Source organism: Crocuta crocuta, unplaced genomic scaffold (assembly GCF_008692635.1).
Source record: "Crocuta crocuta isolate KB4526 unplaced genomic scaffold, BGI_CrCroc_1.0 scaffold371, whole genome shotgun sequence".
Taxonomy (NCBI): domain Eukaryota; kingdom Metazoa; phylum Chordata; class Mammalia; order Carnivora; family Hyaenidae; genus Crocuta; species Crocuta crocuta.
The window spans coordinates 99,599-119,173 of NW_027530617.1; positions in this window are offsets into that span (position 1 = coordinate 99,599).

Genomic DNA, 19,575 nt, shown 5'->3' on the forward strand with positions numbered 1-19,575 from the left:
TTTCCTATAGGTGCCACGTGAGAGATTTAGATGAGGCTCATGGAAGAAATCCAATATGAGAAGAATGTAAAGGGGGGCGCCTGGGTGGCTTAGTCGGTTAAGCGTCCGACTTTTGCTCAGGTCATGATCTCGCGGTTCGTGGGTTCGAGCCCCGCGTCGGGCTCTGTGCTGACTGCCAGCTCAGAGCCTGGAGCCTGTTTCAGTCTGTGACTCCCTCTCTCTCTGACCCTCCCTTGCTCACGCTGTCTCTCTCTCTCTCTCTCCTAGAAATAAATAAAAAACATTAAAAAAAATTATTTTTAAAAAAAGAGAAGAATGTAAATGGATTTTGGGTAGATGTACTTAGATCTCTGAGAGGGGGAATGATTTTTTGAAGCATAATTGCTGACTTACTCAACTCTACAAATGGGAAAAGTGACACGGGACATACTAAGGCTCCTTTTCTAGTATATCTTATAACTAGCTTGGGCACATTCCAAAGTGGCCTTTGAATTAATTGTTTATGTTAAGAGACAAATGTCTAGGGAGAAATAGTTCCAAGCACTAAATGATACCATAGTTAAGCAGAGAACATGGCTTAGCAAAGGGAAATTTAAAGGTGCAAGAATAAGCTATTCCAATGAGAAAGGAAGTAATTCAGTGAACTGTCACTTTACTTTGTAAACCATATTTTTTCCTTCTCAAGTGTTTCTAAAATCCTGGCTGCTAATGTTGTATAAGACAACTTCTCGTACTTCCTGATTTCATAGTAAAAACAAAGGCACAGGATGAGTTTACCAAACTCAGTAACTATTAATGTTATTAGTTTACCAACTATTTCAATATTCTGATGCATAGTTTTTTAAACCAGATCAAAAATGAATAGTACATATATGATAGCATCAGTCAAACATGAGAAAATAAATCCTTATGACCAGTTTAAAGTATAAATTAGTATATGGTATAATACATGCTTTTATTGTCTTTCAAAAATATTTGGAAACAGGTCAATAAAGTGAATTAGGTGGTCCCATCATATGCAAATCAAAACTCTAATAATAATTAATTTATTAAAAAACTTTTGTTGATCATCTATTCTGCACCTGATAGGGACTGCAGAGTCATACCAATTAAAAATAAGACATAGTGTCAATTCTCAGGGACAATCACACTATCTACTACTTAACAGGAATAGGCAAGAAGACATTATGTAGGATCAATGTCTGACCAGGCAACTACAACTCCAGAGAAGATGGATGACAGACGAGGTCAGAATGGATGGGGAATCAGGAAAATCTTTTAGGAAATGATGTGTGAGCTGGTTACGGACTGAGACAGGGAAAACTGCATATCATGTTACAGATAGAAGTCACAGCAAGTGCAAATCCTCAGAGGAAAGAAAGCATGGTACTTTCAGAAGAAAAAAAATGCATCCATTTCAGTAATCACTGGGAGAAGAACTTATGACGGGGTTGTAAGAAAAGAAAAGAGTTGATGGGTAGGTAGATGCTGGCTCATAAAGGACCAGGGAACTTGAATTCTATTCTGAGGAGAACGGGTGCCATTGGTCCCAAATGAGCATTGGTCTCAGAAGTCTAAATTTACACTTGGAAAAAAACACGAAGAATTTTATTTTTGAGAGGATTGGTGCAGCTTATAGAAGTCTAGATAAGGGTCTCAGAAATGCAGTAAAAGGTCAGACTACTAGGGAAAAAAAGTGTCTAATAAGTCATTCCTGGCATCCAGCAAAGCCTAATATAATTTGGTATGTGTCTGAGTCCATTTGGGCTGTTATAACAAAATGCCACTGACTGGGTATCTCATAAACAACAAAAATTTATTTCTGATGCTTCTGGAAACTGGGAACTCTAAACTCAAGGTGCCAGCATGGTCGTATTCTGATGAGTGTTCATAGCCAAGGCCTTCTCATTGTGCCCTCACATGGAGAAAGCGGACGAGGGAGTGCTGGCTTCTCTTTTAGAAGAAAACTAATTCCACTCATGAGGGTCCACCCTCAAGACTTAAGTATCTCCCAAAGTCTCTGCCTCCTAATACTATCACCTTGGGCTTTAGGATTTGAACATATGAATTTTGGGGGAACACCAATATTCAAACCACAGTAATACATTATGTTGGTAACTATACCATTATCTTGCACCAATAATCCTTAGCAAACTTAGGTAACATAATGCTCGATGGAAGTGGAACTTTGTGCTGATGATGGTAAGGGAAAGTGACTGTCTGATTAGGGTGAACCTGGGCTGAGAAAACAGAACAGCTTAGGTAAAGTGATGAGATGATGAAGAAAACAGAAGCTTAAGAACCTTGGAAATATTAATAGGAGATGGTGGTTTGGATTCAGGTACAGGGTTGTAGAACATTTTATTTTGATTATTTTGTTTACTTGCTTGTTTGCTGTAGGCAGCAGAGAGCAAAGTGAAAGGAGGTGAACAAAACTAAGCTTTAGAACGATGAATCTGGCAGTTACGTATGGGACGGATTTAAAGGGGGAACATTAGAGAATGAAGAGTAAGGAGAAAATGATGAGACTCTCAGAGAAAAATTTTAATGTTTTAAGAGAAAAATCAGTTTAAAAAAAAAAGAAAAGAAAAAAATGGAGAAATATAGAGGAAGAATTTCCAGGACTTGAAGGTGGTCTGTGGGAGGCTCAATTAGAGATGACTCCTTAATATCACTGCCCTTTGAAATCAAGAATTTAGGATACTAATTTTGGTGTGATGAGGATGTGATGATAAAGGCAAAATGGGTCCTCTTTTGGATGAATTGACTTTTAAATGTCAGTTGGAAATCCATAAGATGAACACACATGCCCAGGAAGGTCAAACCTCAGAAGGGTAGAGTGGGGCACACTGGACCTATTAAGAGATGAGAGGGTTCATGTAAAAGAGAATGGTGAACAAATGCGGCACTGTTAGAAGGGTAGGGTGTGTATCTGGGGGAAAGTAGATATCCGTGGTGTAGAATGAGCAAGATGTAAATAAGAAAAACTGACCAATGTCTTCCTAACTACTACCAACAGAACATGTTATGCAGTGTTGAGAGATGAAGCCCAATTCCATTGAAATAGATATCTCTGTAGAAAGATATCTGATACAAGACAAGGGGGAATTCACAGTTCATGACTTGTACAGCTTGGCATCATTGAACATTACTAGCAGCTGATAACCATGACATGACAGACATGAAATAGAAAAGGAAGGGGAAAGAAAATTAAAAGGAGGAGGGGAAGCAAGAAAAGAAAAGACAGAAAAGCTAAAATTCTCCTCTCTAGACACATAAAGAGGAAATGAAGACTCTCTGATGCCTTTATAGCAGAAAAGGAGTGAGGCTCAGGATTTGCACATTTTTAAAGCTCTTCTCAGCTTCCCTGTGCTCTTTGCACAGAAGCATGAGGCTTGCTTAGAAGACAAACATGTCAGATAATTTTTAAATCTTAAAAAAATATATTAATGTGTGTGTGTGTGTGTGTATATATATATACATATATACATATACATATACATATATATATATGTATATAGTGTAATTCCCAGCCACATTGGTCCTGGGTTTGGTCAGATGACTTGCTGCAGCTGATAGGACATCAGCAAGCATAGCATAAGCAGAGGCTGGAATAGCACTTGCACCTTGGGGCTTGCCTCCTTGCAATTCTGTCAACATACTAAAAAGCCAGGCTAGGACCAAATTATTGAAGACAAATGGCCCAGCCTACCGCTAGCACCAACATGTGAATGAGACTATTTTTATTGTGCAGCCCAGCCAACTTGTTAGATTTTACAGCCTTATTAGTGGCCCAAGCACACCTTCAAGCAGAGCAGCAGAACTCTGGATAAGCTACATCATTCTTATTTTAAGCTACTAAGTTTTGGTGATTTGTTAGATACCATTAGTTTATTGTTACAATTCCATGGCCCTATGTGCCTATACTATTATATTCTTTTTCTTCGTTTTGTTTTGTTTTTCACTCCTTTGCCATAGAGAGGTAAAACACATTCCCTACAGGAAGAACTACATGTTTCTTTCTTTTTTTTTTTTTTTACAAATAGTTTATTGCCAAATTAGTTTCCACATAACACTCAGTGCTCATCCCCACAAGTGTCCTCCTCCATGCCCATCCCTCCTCCCCCCCACATCCANAAGTACGGAGCTCCTTACTTCTCCGCCATCTTGCCCTCTCTAGAACTACATGTTTCTTAAAACACAAAATATATTGGTTTTCATTTTCCCACAATCAATAGCCTCTAGTTTTTTTTTTTCAATTCATTTGCATTTTACACTATTTACATTAGTTTGCTATGTCTAACAAAGTGCAGTCAGTGTGATTTAATGTGTATTTTCCCTGGAATAAAGTTTGTTTCAAAAGAAAACATCATACTATGCTAATACATATTTTTAGGGTGCAGACCCTCCAAACACAAGAAGAAACATTTGCAAAGACTTTTTAGTAGAAGGTCTCGATTTTGCACCACCAAAAATTGGTTTCTTGGGTTTTCCTTATATGCTTGACATTTTAAGAATTCTATCTCATAAGACAAAGCCATTACTCTAATAATGACAAAAGGACTTGTTGGTAAAATATTCCACATTCAATAGATTATACTGGGACTACCATGAAGACTGTATAAATAATACTTTATATGTTAAAAAGAGAAAGAACAAATGGTGTTCAGTAGTTTTTGGCACATTTTAATATAATGTTTCCAAAATGCTCAGTATATGCTATGCCTATAAATGACAAATTACAGAAAAGGCAAAACTCTCCTCTATTTCCAACTCTTCAGTAGATGGTATATATCATTAAAGATTTTCTAAACACTTTGATTTCTCTTCTTTTGGTCTTGTCTCTGTTCAGTAATTTATATATGAGATTGTAAGTAGGCTTAGCAAGGATGAGAGATGAAGCTCATATTGCTTTATTTCATCATCTTCCTTAGCTGGTGTCCAATAATTCTTAGAAAACCAATTGAAGAGCTGTAGTGTGTGTAGAGAATTATTTGAGAGTCAAATTTATCACATTATCTCTGTCACACAATAGTAGGTTGTACTCAGGGTCACCTTTACTGATCTTAAGGGCTTGATTAATTGAGACTGTTGATTTCCTAAAATCCCTAGATGACAACCTACTCAACACTTGTACCTATCACTCTTTAATTTCTTATATTTCCTTACTCAGATTTGGTCCAAATGAATTTAAAATGTGAGCAGTGTTGATCCATGAATTTGTAAAAGTTCTTCTTTTCATCTTGCATTAGTGTTTCAGGATGAAGTGTGAATATTCAGCTTATAATGGAAATAATGGGGCTATTCCTAGAGGGATTAATTTTCTCATTCAATATCCAGTGAGGGCCCATTATGTGTACTATGGTAGGTGCTAATAATAAAGAGCAAAGGTAAAACATAGCCCCTACATAAAGGAAGCTTATATTCCAGCAGAGCTAGTCACTGTAAGCTAGTGTAATTACACTATAATGGAGAGTTACACAGAACTGTAAGAGCATATTGGAGAGAAAGCTATCCACCACATCCATAGCTCATGATTATATAGGACAGTTCCAAAAGTTGTTCAAATGTATGAAGAAGGACCAATATTGCATAAGAGGACATTGAGGCCTACTGAGGTTAAATAGTTGCCAATTATCTCGTATCCAGTGCATGTTAGAGCTGGAGTATAAGCAGTGTTTGATTTTGAGACCCACTGCCTTTCTGCTAAACTAGAGTTCTTTCACAGAGAGAAATAACTTAGTTTTATCTATATGCTATTTCAGTACCCATGATGGTGAAGGTTATTATCCTTGCCTATGAAAATGTTTAAAGAATCAGAAGTTAGAATGAAAAAAAAAATCTCTCTCATATCTTTCCTAGCTATATGGCAGCCCTTAGTCCTGAGACCAGAAAGAGCTCTTTTGCATACAGGTCTGAAGACAGAAGTAACACTGCATCTTACTTTGCAGAAAATAACCTGTCAAGAACAAATGTATCTTCATAAATATATGAGCTCCCTCACAAATAAATTCACCTCTCAGTTGTTTTTCCTAAGTTAACAAATTGAATAAGTGCTATGCTTTCTAGAGAGATTGAAAGTCATGCATTGAGCCAACTTTGTTCTTTTGGGATACATTTCAAAGCCAGTAAATATATAAGCAAGAATCGAGTCAACAATAAAAGCGGCATTGAAGAGTCCTGAAAGATGAGAGGAAACTAGTGTTGCGATGAGCAAGAAGTTTGGAGTTCCATATAAAGAAACAGTATGTGCTGATTCACAGGAGAGTCTCAAAGGTTAATAGTTATCAGAAGCTTATAAGCTACTCTACAAGAGAAGCAACGTAGAAGTGGCTAGTTTCTTAGGCCAGCCTAAAAATATCTAAGTAGTGTTACGTATCAGATAAATCAGTCATATTTTCACATAAAAATGAACTTTGTTTTTCAAGTTAGAATGCCTGCTACCCCTAACTTCATTCTATCTATAAAACAGTTGCACTAGCAAAACTCCTATTTGTAACTTGTGGTCTGGAGCTTGTAAGGTTGGAGGGATGGGCAAGAGGGATGAGATGAGGAAAGAAGGGCAGAAGAAAGAAAAGAAATGCGGCAGAGGGAAGGTACTATTTTGATTCAACCTATGAAGATTTAGTTTTGAACTTGCCTAAAGGAAATAGAATTGAATGATGAAAATGATCAAAATAAAGCTTGGAAAATAACCTTTGGACAGAGATTGCCCATGAATAATTGAAGCCAATCTGTAGACACTCAAATTTGCTTCCATATACACATAAACTCTCAGATGTGCTTTTATTCACTAAGATAAAATAAAAGCAGTAGAGGACATGTAAATGTCATTTTGTATATACTAAATTATTAAAAAGTTAACTTTGTGTTCTACCATCATTTCCTACTGTCATTGAATTGTATATTTGAATGGAGAATCAGATGCACCAAAATTGTATATTTATAATAACATTACCTATAGGAGAGCAAGCTAGCTAGACTATATTGTCTGATGAAAGGGGGTTATCTACAAAGTTTGTTTTTTTTTTTACTTATATATATTTAAACATTATGATTTGTTATTCATGTATATAGTGAAATTATTTCTACTGTCAAGCTAATTAACATATTCATTTTCTCACATATTTGTGTGTATGTGTCGCAAGGGCATCTGAAAGCTATTCTCTTAGCAAATTACCAGTATTCAATACAGTATTATTGACTGTAGTTATCAGTATTATTGGCTATACTTTACATCTTTATGCTTTTTCATTCTATATAGCTGCAACTTTGTACACTTCAGGCATCTACCCATTCTCCATTCTTGACTTATTTTGTTTAGCATAATATTTTCCAGTTTCTTCCATGCTGTTGCAAATGTCAGGATCACCTTCTTGGAGACAAAAATATTTTTATGTAACGCTTTGCATGCAAAAATGACGTTGCCCTCATATAATTTACTTTTCAAGGTGAGCCAGAAAAAAGGAAACTCAGTTTCTTGATCTGGGGAAACCATCAACTCCACTGTTTTAAGAATTTAGAACACTGTGTTACCTCACCTGTTTAGAGTTACCATTATTGCTGCTGCTTTTGATGTTATCCAAACTATTGTCTCGTTATTTATAGAGAAATTGACAAAACAAAAAGAGACCTGGGCATTTCTCCTTGGGGATATCAAAAAGAAACAGAATTGGTGATTGTACTCCACTGTGCAATGCTCTAATCACGGCAAATGAGAAAACATACTTACAGGATGAAGGAGTCTTTTGTAAGTAGGATTCATGTTAAATCCTCGGATCAATTGGGAGGGAAGAGTAGAGATAAATAATTCCAGACCACACCTAGCCTAGAACTTTAGGATCAAAAAGTGATAGAAACATGATAAGGGAGAATACATTTGGAGAATATATTAGTCAGTAATGCCAAAGAGAACTAGTAATTCAATACCAGGGAGATATTTTGAGGAACAATTCATACAACAATGTGCTCATACATAGTCATTGTGTAAGTTATTTCCCCCTCAGTGAAAGGCTAATTTATAATGTGTGACTCTTCATAGAAGGTGCTCAGTAGTGTCGGATGTATTAGAGTGGAAGGAAAAGGCAGAAGCATCCAATGAATTTAGCAATTAGAAGTTTAATGACATTATTAATTAAAAAAATTTTTACACTAAAAATGCTAGTAGAATCTCATGTGAAGTTAATTAAAGGGTGAATTTTGTGTGATAAACACATAATTTATATGTATCAAGAGACTCCCAGAATGCAGGAGCTTGACCTTGAAGTGAATAAACTAAACATAAGTTCATGGGAAGCCTTATTTATTTTAACCTGAAGAAAAAGTAAAACACAAATATGCTTACATCCTGAGAGAAAACAGTCAGCAGGAACGATGAACTTAAAATAAAGAAGAAATAGAGTCTACTTGCACAAATGAGATATCAGAAAAGGCAGGATATAGATTCAAAGGAGAGACTCTGGTGCAGACCATCCCTCAGCAGGGGTACCAAAGATGGAGGAAAGCTAGGCTGGCATCTAGAACTGCTTTGGCATTTGTGGAAACAAAAGACAAGAAATTCCCAAGAAAACACAGAGGAAAATGTGGCCCCTTAAACAATACTTCAGAGTTTCTAAATTATTATGGTGATGATTTTCCCTGAAAAAAAGATTCAAACCAATAGTCTACAAGTAAATATGTATAGATCAAGATACAATGACAGACAAAATCTGACTTTTTTTAAAAGTGAGAGAAATTTTTTATATGTTTGTGACTATGATAGCTATAGATTATTTTTACTATTCTGTTTTTTAAGTACTTCATTCCTGCTGTGAGTGCATGTGGGTACATGACATTCATAAGTCCCCATACAGATACAAGCCAAAGAGGACTTCACTATGACACATTGTAATAAAACTATCAAAAAACAAAGATAACAGAGAGAACTTTGAAAGCAGCAAGGAAAAAGAAACTGATCTCATACAAGGGAACTCCCATAAGAATACTAGCAGATTTCTCAGCAGAAACCTTACATGCCAGAAGAGAGGGCAATGATACATTTAAAGTGCTGAAAGTCAAGAATACTTTAATCTAAAACAAACCACAAGAGACTCTAATGAAAGAGAACAAGCTGAGGGTTGATGGAGGGAGGTGAGTGGAAGATGGGCTACATGGGTGATGGGTATTAAGGAGGTCACTTGTGATGAGTGCTGGGTGTACTGACTTCTACTCCTGAAACCAATAGCTGTGTATATTGGCTAGTTAAAATTAAAAAGAAAAATGCTGTGCCCTACAAACCAGTCCTTTAGAAATGAAGGAGAGATAAAGGTTTCTCCAGACAGTTAGACCTGCCTTACAAAATATTGAAGTGCATTCTTCAAGTTGAAATGGACACTAGTGACATGAAAATGTATTAAAGTGTAAAACTCATTACCAAAGATATATATATAGAAACAAAATCAGAATACTCTGATATTGTAATGGTGCTTTAAATCACTTACCTCTAGGGCCTCCTGGGTGGCTCAGTTGGTTAAGCATCCAACTTAGGATCAGGTCATAATCTCACAGTTCCTGGGTTTGAGCACCGCATCAGGTTCTGTGCTGACAGCTAGCTCAGAGCCCGGAGCCTGTCTTTGGATTTTGTATCTCCCTCTCTCTCTGATTCTCTTCTGCTCGCTTGCTCTCAATCTCTCTCTCTCTCTCTCAAAAATAAATAAAATGTTAAAAAATTTTAAAAAACAAATCACTTAATTCTAGTATACAGTTTAAAAGACAGACATTAAAACAAGTGATAGTTACAATAATTTGTAAATGAATACACAATATAAAATATTTAAATCATGGCAACAAAATCATAAAATGTGAGAGGAAAGGGTGGAGTTTTTCTATGTGATGAAAGTTCTAAGCTTAAAATAGATTGTTATAATGAAGATGTTTTACACAAGCTACATGTTACCCACAAGGTAAAGACCTATAGTAGATACACAAAAGATGAAGAGAAATAAAAGCATACTACCAGAAAAAAAGTCATCAAATCAAAAAGGAAGACAGTAAGAGAAGAAAAAAGGAGCAATGGAACTAAAACATTCCCCAAAACAATAAATAAGATGGTCAGAGTTAATCCTTACCTATATATAATTATTTTAAATGTAATGGATTAAATTATCCTATCAAAAAATATAGAATGGCTAAACAGATTTTTTAAAACACCTAATCATATGCCATCTATAAGAGATTCATGTCAACTTTAAGAACACACGTAGGATGAAAATGAAGGGAGAGAAAAGGTATTCCATCCAAACTGAAACCAAAAGAGAACAGAGGTAACTATATTTATATTAGACAAAATAGACTGTAACTCAATAATTATAACAAGAGACAACAAAAGTCAGTGTATAATGATAAAAGAAGTCAATTCATTAGGAGGATACAACAATTATAAATATATATGCATCCAACATTGGGGTACCATATTTATCAAGCAAATATGAACAGAAGTGAAGAAGAAATAGATAGCAATTTAATAGTATTAGATTTCCATACCCTACTTTAAACAAGATAATTCATCCAGAAAGAAAATCAATCAGAAAATACTGGGAGAGGGGCGCCAGGGTGGCTCAGTCAGTTAAGCATCCAACTTCAGCTCAGGTCATGATCTCATGGTTTGTAGGTTTGAGCCCTGTATCGGGCTCTGCTGACAGCTAGCTCAGAGCCTGGGACCTGCTTCAGATTCTGTGTTTCCCTCTCTCTCTGACCCTCCCCTGCTCATGCTGTCTCTCTCTCTCTCTCTCTCCTTCTCTCTCTCTCTCTCTGAGAAATGAATAAAACATTTAGAAAATTTAAGAAAATACTGGGAGGGAATATTTATAAACCATAACCATTTGTTATGTCTACAGAATGTAAAGAACTCTTACAATTCAATAGCAAAAAAAAAAATCCAATTTAAACATCAGTAAACTGTATGAATAGACTTTTCTCCCAGGAAAATATACAAATAGCTAACAGGTCCATGAAAAGACCATGAAAAGGTGCTCAACATCTATAATCATCAGAGAATTGCAAGTCAAAACTACTTCATACCTCTTAGGATGACTATTATAGATAACAAATATTGGTGAGAATACTGAGAAAAGGGAATTCTCGCTCATTATTGGTGGGAGTGTAAATTGGTACAGCCACGATAGAAAACAGTATTCCTTGAGAAATTAAAGATAGAACAACCAAGAATCCAACAATCCCCCTTCTGGATAAATATATTGGATAGGTATCAGCACATTAATGTTCATTGCAGCATTATTTACAGTAACTAATATACAGAAATAAGCTCATAACAACAAACTCATCAAAAAAAGAATTGTTATTGCCAGCGGGTTTTATACCTGAAATTTGCAAAGAGAGTAGGTCTTAAGCATTCTCATCAAAGTGGGGGAGAAATGGAGCTATGTGAGTTGGTGGACATGTTCATTAACTTGATTTCTGTAATCATTTCACAATGTGTACATACACCAAATCATCACATTGTGTACTTTAAATATATACAGTTTTATGTCAATTGTATGGCAATCAAGCTACAGAAAAGAATACATATATAAACCATGATTCTATGAATTGCTCATTATTTGATTTTGAGCAACTCATTCGGTGAGCACCATTTAGCAATACCCGTGTATTTGGAAGAATAAAAGAAAATGCCTGTGCTAAGTGCACATAGTAGTTGTATAATACAAATTAATTTCTCTGCTTTAAGAGAGACATTAATAAATAATTCCATTTTTCATAAAATAATAACCATTAAATTCATGAAAATAAAGTATGATTTACACTTAACTGTAAACACATACACATAATTATTACTGCGTTTCCCTTGAGGAATGCTCTTTCGCCATACACACTTGCTGGTGAACTTGTCATAACTCTCCAACTGACCCAAGACTTCCGAAGTTTTGTCTCAGTGATTGAGAATACATTGGGCTCATCATGTAGCTCAGAAAATGTAATAATATAATTTCTTCCTGGCACTACATGAGTGTATGAATGAGTTCAATACGTCCCCAAACTGAATTGCACATTTAATACATGACACACCATGAGAGACATCTTTCAATTACAAAGGAAAGTGCACACTAGGTTCTGATGAAGAACCCATTTATTTACAACGTATTTTGTCTATTAATAAACATTGCACATAGAGAGCTAAATATATGTGTGAATGTGTGTGTGTGTGTGTGTGTGTGTGTGTTTCTAACTAAAGTGGGGAGAAAACCACTCATCCTCTTCCATTTTTTTGAAAGCTGAATCAAAGCGTCATTCCTCACTCATTTATGCTCCTGATCATATCCATTCCTGTGACGCCTTACAATTAGCAATGTTAACGACCTTTAATGCTGTCAAAGGTTTGCAAGCAGATTTTTAACAAGTTACATCTAATATTTAAGAAATGAGTTCTTCTCGGATTGCTCTCTACGAAACAAACATGAACAATAACAAACATAAAAACCACCTTTCCTGTATACTGATTGAAATTTTTTTTATGGTAGAAGCAGAATCTATTGAGGTCAATTAAGATACTTTGAATTTCCTTTCTCAATTTCCTTTGAAATTAATGAATTAAGAATATGTAAATAAATTCAAAATTTTATAATAAGTTGTAATACAGTGTTTTAAGCTTTAATAAGATTGGAGAGATAATTTTTATTAAAGTAATTAATAATGTTTTTACTAATAGTATTTTCCAATGTGCCAAGCATTCTGTTTTTAAATTATATTTACCATATCTATGATATAATGGAGGTATCCATATTCTGAACATGAAAATAATTTATTTCATTTATTTTTTAAGCTTGCTTACTTACTTTGAGAGACAGACAGTATCCTTATGAATGGAGGAGGGGTAGAGAGAGAAGGAGAGAAAGAATCCCAACCAGGCTCCACCCTGACAGCACAAAGCCCAATGGGGGTCACAAACTGTGAGATCATGGCCTGAGCCAAAATCAAGGGTCAGACATTTAACCAACTTAGCCACCCATGCACTCTGGAAATGCTTGATTTTAATTGGCAAAGTAGTTTATTCAAGATCAGATGGAAGACTCAAAACCCAGACAGTTTTAATTCAGATTCTGTTTTAATAAGCATTTCCCACTGCCCAGACAAAATGGATTATCTGTGATCAAGCTTATGATTTGCTTAGCACTGGATTGTTTATAAATCATTTGAGTATCTCATTTTATCAGAAAAGATTATTCGATCCATCGTAAAAAGATAAAATTGCTGATGTTGATAGAGCAGGACTTATGATTCTAAGACACAGCCCAATCTGTTGAGTTTGCCAGTCCAGAGTATTCACTCTAAATTCACTGATAAATTTTTCAAACCTTAACCCCAACACAAGAATCAAGTTTGGTCTTACTTCAAGGGGAGAATCAAATGAGGTAATAGAAAAGGAGCTTTGGGGCTGATAGAAGCACCTGTCTCTGGCTCATTGAACAGGACCCACAGAAACCAGAGGAAGGATGCAAATTATTTCAAAAGGGCAGCAGGTGTTGCTTCTAAGTTGCAACAACCATCAGGAAGTTTCATTTAAATTCATATGCCAACGTCTGCAAGATTTTTCTCCTAATAGGCAATCAGTTGACAATGAGGCAGAGTAGCTTAAGTTGAAATTTTCCTGGGATGCAGTATTCAAAATTGCCTACAGATTGGTGAGAATTGCTGAAAGCTTAAGGTAACAAAGAATATTGCATTTTTTAGTATATCACAGCATCAAGTTCTTTCTTGTGTGTCATTCAAAAGTCTGAAAAGAATGAAGTCAATTTTTTACTGCTTTATAGCAAATAAAAATAATGACTTAGTGATCAGGATCTGTACTCTCTCAGAGATTCATAGTTTCTCAGTTGAGGGGCTATGAACTCAATGCTGTAGTTAAAATATGTGATTATAAAAAACTAAACTCTGAGAAAAACAAAGACAGTATAATCTATGGGGAGAAAGGTTTTATTATCAGAGCATAAAAGAGTGTAGAATTTGCTTCTATAACATAAAAGAGTGGAGACATTACTAGGAGAGTAGATTTCCGTTTTTTAAAGTTTATTTTTGAGGGCAGGGGAAGGAGCAGAGAGAGAGAGAGAGAGAGAGAGAGAGAATCCCCAGCAGACTCTGAACTGTCCACACAGAGCCCAACATGGAGCTCGAACTCAAGAGCCATGAGATCATGACCTGAGCCAAAATCAAGAATTGGAAGCTTAACTGACTGAGCAACCCAGGTACTCCTAGATTTCTGTTAAAGTTTCTATTCATGTTCTCTTAGTATGCTAGGTCCTGGACCTAATGCCACTGTGCAGGAAGAGGGGTGTTACTGATGCCAGTAGGAAGCAGTCCTCAGCACGCAGACAGGTTGTCTGAAAATTCAGTTCAATTCTGACACTAACTACCTGGGATAGCATCACACTCCCCAAGTTAAAGTTGCAGTCTCACAAGCCTACTGACCCACCACCATTTCACATGCCAGTGACAAGGTTGTTACCTGTGCTTCTGACCAACCAGCTGCAAATTGGAGGGTCCTACAATCCCCTCTGACGCCAGTTATAGGTCCAGGTTTTTGTTACCTGTATTCTCACTGACCGGCTATAGATAAAAGGTTCACAGACCTCCACCTCCTTGGGTTCAATTAATTTGCTGGAGTGGAAACTCAGAGGGACATCTTACTCACTAGGTCATCTGTGTTTTGTAAAAGGATGTAACGCAAGAATGGCCAGTTGGAAGAGATGTGTAGGGCCAGATATGGGGAAAGGGTATAGAACTTTTGTGGTCCCTCTGAGCCACTCTCCCTGAATGTCCACAAGTTTGCCAACCTGGAAGCTCTCTGAACCCAGTAATTTTGGGTTTTTATGGAGGCTTCATTGCATAGGCATGAGTTGTTAAATAATTGGCCATTTATGAATGATTTAACCTCCAGCCCCTCTCCCCTCCCAGGAAATCAGGGAGTGGGACTAAGAGTTTCCCCTCCTCTGTTTGAGGTGAGTTCCTCTGGCAACCAGTCCCCTTCCTTAGATGCTTTTCAAAGGTCATCTCATTAACATTAACCCAGCTGTGGTGGAAAGGGGCTTATGAATGAGACGATATCTATTTTACCTTTATGACCTGGAATCAGATTTCAGGAACTGAGGGCAGGATTAAATAGTATGACAAAAGATGCTCCCATTGCTCTTATCACTTAGGAAATTTCAAGAGTTAGGGAGCTGTGAACCAGGAACCATGAAGGGAGGCCAAATATATACCAAATATACATGTGGTCTTCTGCATGAAATATATATTTCTTATAAATCACAATACTGCAAATTCACTTTAGTATATTTGATTTTCTTTTGGATGGTATATAGTATATTCATTGAATAATATTCTGAGAAAGGTCTATAGCCTTCATCAAAATGACCAAGTGGTCTATGGAAGAATAAAAAATTAAGATCCCTAACTCCACTCCAAAACTTTTCTCTTTCTCCTATTCCACATTCAATAACATCTTGACCCTCTAACTTCAGAATATATCTCAATCTAACATTTTACATTATATCTAACACTACTATCTTATATCAGGCCACCATTTTACTGATACCACTGAAGTGGCCTTCTCATACAACTTCTGGCCTGCGATCTTGACCTGCATAGCAGGTGTATGCCAGCCGAGAGTGACTGTTCTCTCCTTCTTACCAAGGGAATTTGGCAGAGTCTGTGGACAGTTTTGGTTGTCATAACTTACAGGGTGTTACTAGTATCTACTGGCCAAAGCCCAGGGATGCTGCTAAACACCATACAGTGCAAAGGACAGCCCTGTACAACAAAAATTTATCTGGCTCAAAATGTTAATGATTCTTAGGTTGAGGAATCCTATTCTATAGTCTTTCTCCACAAATAATATTCTTTAAAAAAATTCAAGACAAATCAGCTTCCATGCCTTTTGTAAGATTCCCTTCACATTGAGAAGAAACTCAGTACTCTTTACTGTGTCCTGTAAAGCCTCGCTTGACTTGACCCCTGACTATGTCTGCGAGACCTCCTCTTCCTTCACTCTGATGCAGCCACACTAGCCTTCTTACTGATTTTGAGAGAACTTCACCCTTTTTATTTTTATCACTTATGGGCCTTGCACATCTAAACTCTAGGATCTATAATATTCTACTTCCAGATATTTACTTGGCTTACTCACTTCATTCTGGTATTGGAAGTCACCTTTTCTAACTAAAATAGCATCTCACCAATTCGCCTGTGGTCCAACAGAACTATTATTTTGGTCAGGAACTGAAGAACGTGTAATTCTGTAACTGACAAGTCTACTACCAATAACTCCTATGGCTCAGATCTTCCTTTTTTCATGTTGGTTTTCATCCAGATGGTATTATCTTCTCATCTGCGTGGGTATGTTTGATTTTGTGCAGGTCATTATATTTGTAGTGATTGCTTGTAGAACTTTGAGACCTAAGATAATATTATTGTCCTCCAGATAGAATTTGTCAACTTTTATCAATACTTTTAGTGCAAGAGCATCTTCATCCAACTGTAGAGATTGAAACTATTTGAAACTGAGGTAAAGTCCCTGATAACTTCCTTCTAGTTCATTTGTGCTCCTAGGGCTTTTGGTGGGTAGGGGCTGGAGGCAACCCAAAGTAAATTTGCTCCATCAAGGCTTTCCAGACCAGAAAAATGTGGTCCAGTGTGGCTGTGAAAAAGTCCAGTTTGATCTTTGAAGCTCAGCTATCTCATCTCTGACCTAAGAAATTATTCTCTGGCTTCACTCTTTGGTATTGATAACAAAGGGAAAAGCTGGAAGTGGAAAAAAGCCAGCAATAAATCTAATCATGTAACCTAAGCATTCTCTAATAATATGAGTAAACAGGAAGAGGAGCCAGGGTAATAAGCAACAATAACAATAACAAAACATTTAACAGAACACTACTGGTTTTAAGGTGAATAACGGAGATAAGTGAATCAAAGGTCACTGTGAGTGATTAGACTTGGAAGACATATAGTATAAAACATAGTGGAAACATTAATAGAGAGTATATATTTTTTTCTTTTAAGAAAGTTGGTTTAACCTATTCTTTTAGGAATAATTCATTAAGCCAGTGTATGTGTGTTCAAAGTCTGCTATATGCCAAGCCCTAATCAATGTAGATTACAATTCTGATTGAAGCAATCTCCTGCCTTTCAACTATGCAAATTATATTGTGAAAGGCAGAAAAATGGACAGAAAATTAGAGTACAGCATAGTATGGTATAATATAGTATGGGACAATAGGGGCGTATATGAAATATTACCACAGAGAAGGGCTGACTGTCTCAGAAAGAAACAAAAATGAAAGATAAGTAGAAGTCAACCGCACCAAGAGTGGGTAGAAGATGTTTAGCAGTCAGAGAGACAGGAGTGTTTTTGTCCTAGGAAAGAGAAAATATCAGTGAAATTATGGCTTGTTTAAGCAAGCACAAGATACTCAGCATGTATGGAACTACAGTAGGAGGTAGACAGTGATAGAAGAAAGCAGGTTCAAAATTGTGCTAGGACTTTATTGTGAAGACATTTGAAGAATTTGTGTATATGGTACTACCTGATCACAAATAGATATGACATGTGGTTGTTGCCATTGGAGAGGAGGACACCTTTTTTGCAGTAATGTGTTTCTGGTATTGATGCATTATTTATCATTCTCATTTGACATGAGCTATTTAATGTCTGAAACAGAAACTTTAAAAAAAATCATAACAGGGGTTCCTGAGTGTCTCAGGTGGTTAAGCATCTGACTTCCGGCTCAACTCATGATATCACATCTTGTGAGTTTGAGCCCCGCCTGGGGCTCTGTGCTGACAGCGCAGAGCCAGCTTTGGATCCTCTGTCTCCCTCTCTCTCTCTAGCCTTCCCCTGTGGTTTCCTCTCTCTCTCAAAAAGAAAAATAAACATTAAAAATTATAATATGCTCTTGGGTATTTGCCTTTATGACTTAACCATATGAGTGTTGGCTTTGAAATCCCACAAACCTTTGCTCAAATTTCAGCCCTGCTTCTCCCATCTGTGGATGTGAGCGATCCATTTAGTCTTCAGACTGGGGTATAATTTCTAATTAATAGTTATATCATACAAATAGCTAAACTAGAGGCTATCTGACAACTAAGAAATACTAAAAAATATAGATTCAGAAGTTTGCCTCCGAGATTACTAAGAACATGATACAAAAGTTTTAAAAGCTACAAGGCAAAAAAAAAAAAGTGCTTTAGAAGAAGGGACACTAGGTACACTAAATTTTAAATGTTGAATCTTTCCTTTTGACACTGCCGGTTACGCATGTTTCCTCTTAGAATTTCTAACAGGGCACACAAACCTGGCAAGAGACCACTCGACTCGGCACTCATTATCATATGATCTGCCTTTGAAAGTCTGAAATTTTACCTTTCGCTTTACCAGTTTTTATGATATTACTTTTTATAATGCCCTGTTAAGTACCTCCAGCCTCAGGAGATTATGATCTCCAGGCCCTGAATGTTCAACATTACCTTGCAATCTATCACTCTCAGTTCATTTCCAGATCATAATCCAGAATAGTCTCTGTGACTCTAATTATTGAGAAAACTATAAAAGAAAAAAGCTATAGTATTGATATCACTATTCCCAAACCCACGCAGACTGTTACTTCCCAAATGCCTCTTTCAGGTACTCCAGGTAACTGTAAGCAAGGATAATTGGAATTCTAACCACCTGCATGTAGTTAACCAAACATCACTGTTTTACTTTATGATTAGGGTCCCTGTTGACAATAACTGAATTCAAGGGCTTAATTATAGCAGCGTGTAAATTGAAACAAAGGCAGCAAAACCTTAAAATACAAAGCAAAACAGAATATATTTCTTCCATGTTTTATTGCTACTGCTCTTACAAAGAAGCAAGTTCAAATGAATTGAATACCATAGAGTACCTATCTATTGAAGTAAATTAGCTTTTAACTTTTATATGCAATTAGAGAATATAGAATTTTTTTTACTTGTTTCATTTTATTAGACTATATATAAAAAGGAAGGAATAGATTAAACAGAGTCTCCTAAAATTTAGTCGGATCTCTTTTTTTTCTATGAAAAAAGAATAAAAACATTCATCAAGTTCCCACTGCTCATAACATCAAAAAAAAGACATAAAATTAGGTAAAAACAAAGTACAATACAGCTTTTTAATTATAAGCATTGTTTTTAAGAGTTCATGGAAATTGGAACCTTTTTATCTGGTTGGTGAGAGTGAAGCTTAGTTTAATGTTTCTGGAGAAACACTTGGGAACACCTATTAAAAACTGCAAAATTGAGGGTCACCTGAGTGGCTCATATATATGTGTATATACACGTATGCAATATATCCAAGATAATTACTTAAAAACTACTACCTACCAGGTATTACAAATATGAAGTAAATCAAATGTAAGGTAGTGCTGTCCAGTAGAAATATAATGTGAAGAACATATGTATTTTAGGTTTTCTAGCAGTCACTTTTAATATATAAAAAATAAACAGTGAAATTAATTTTAATATGTATCTTATGTAACCCAATATATCCCAAATACTATCATGTCA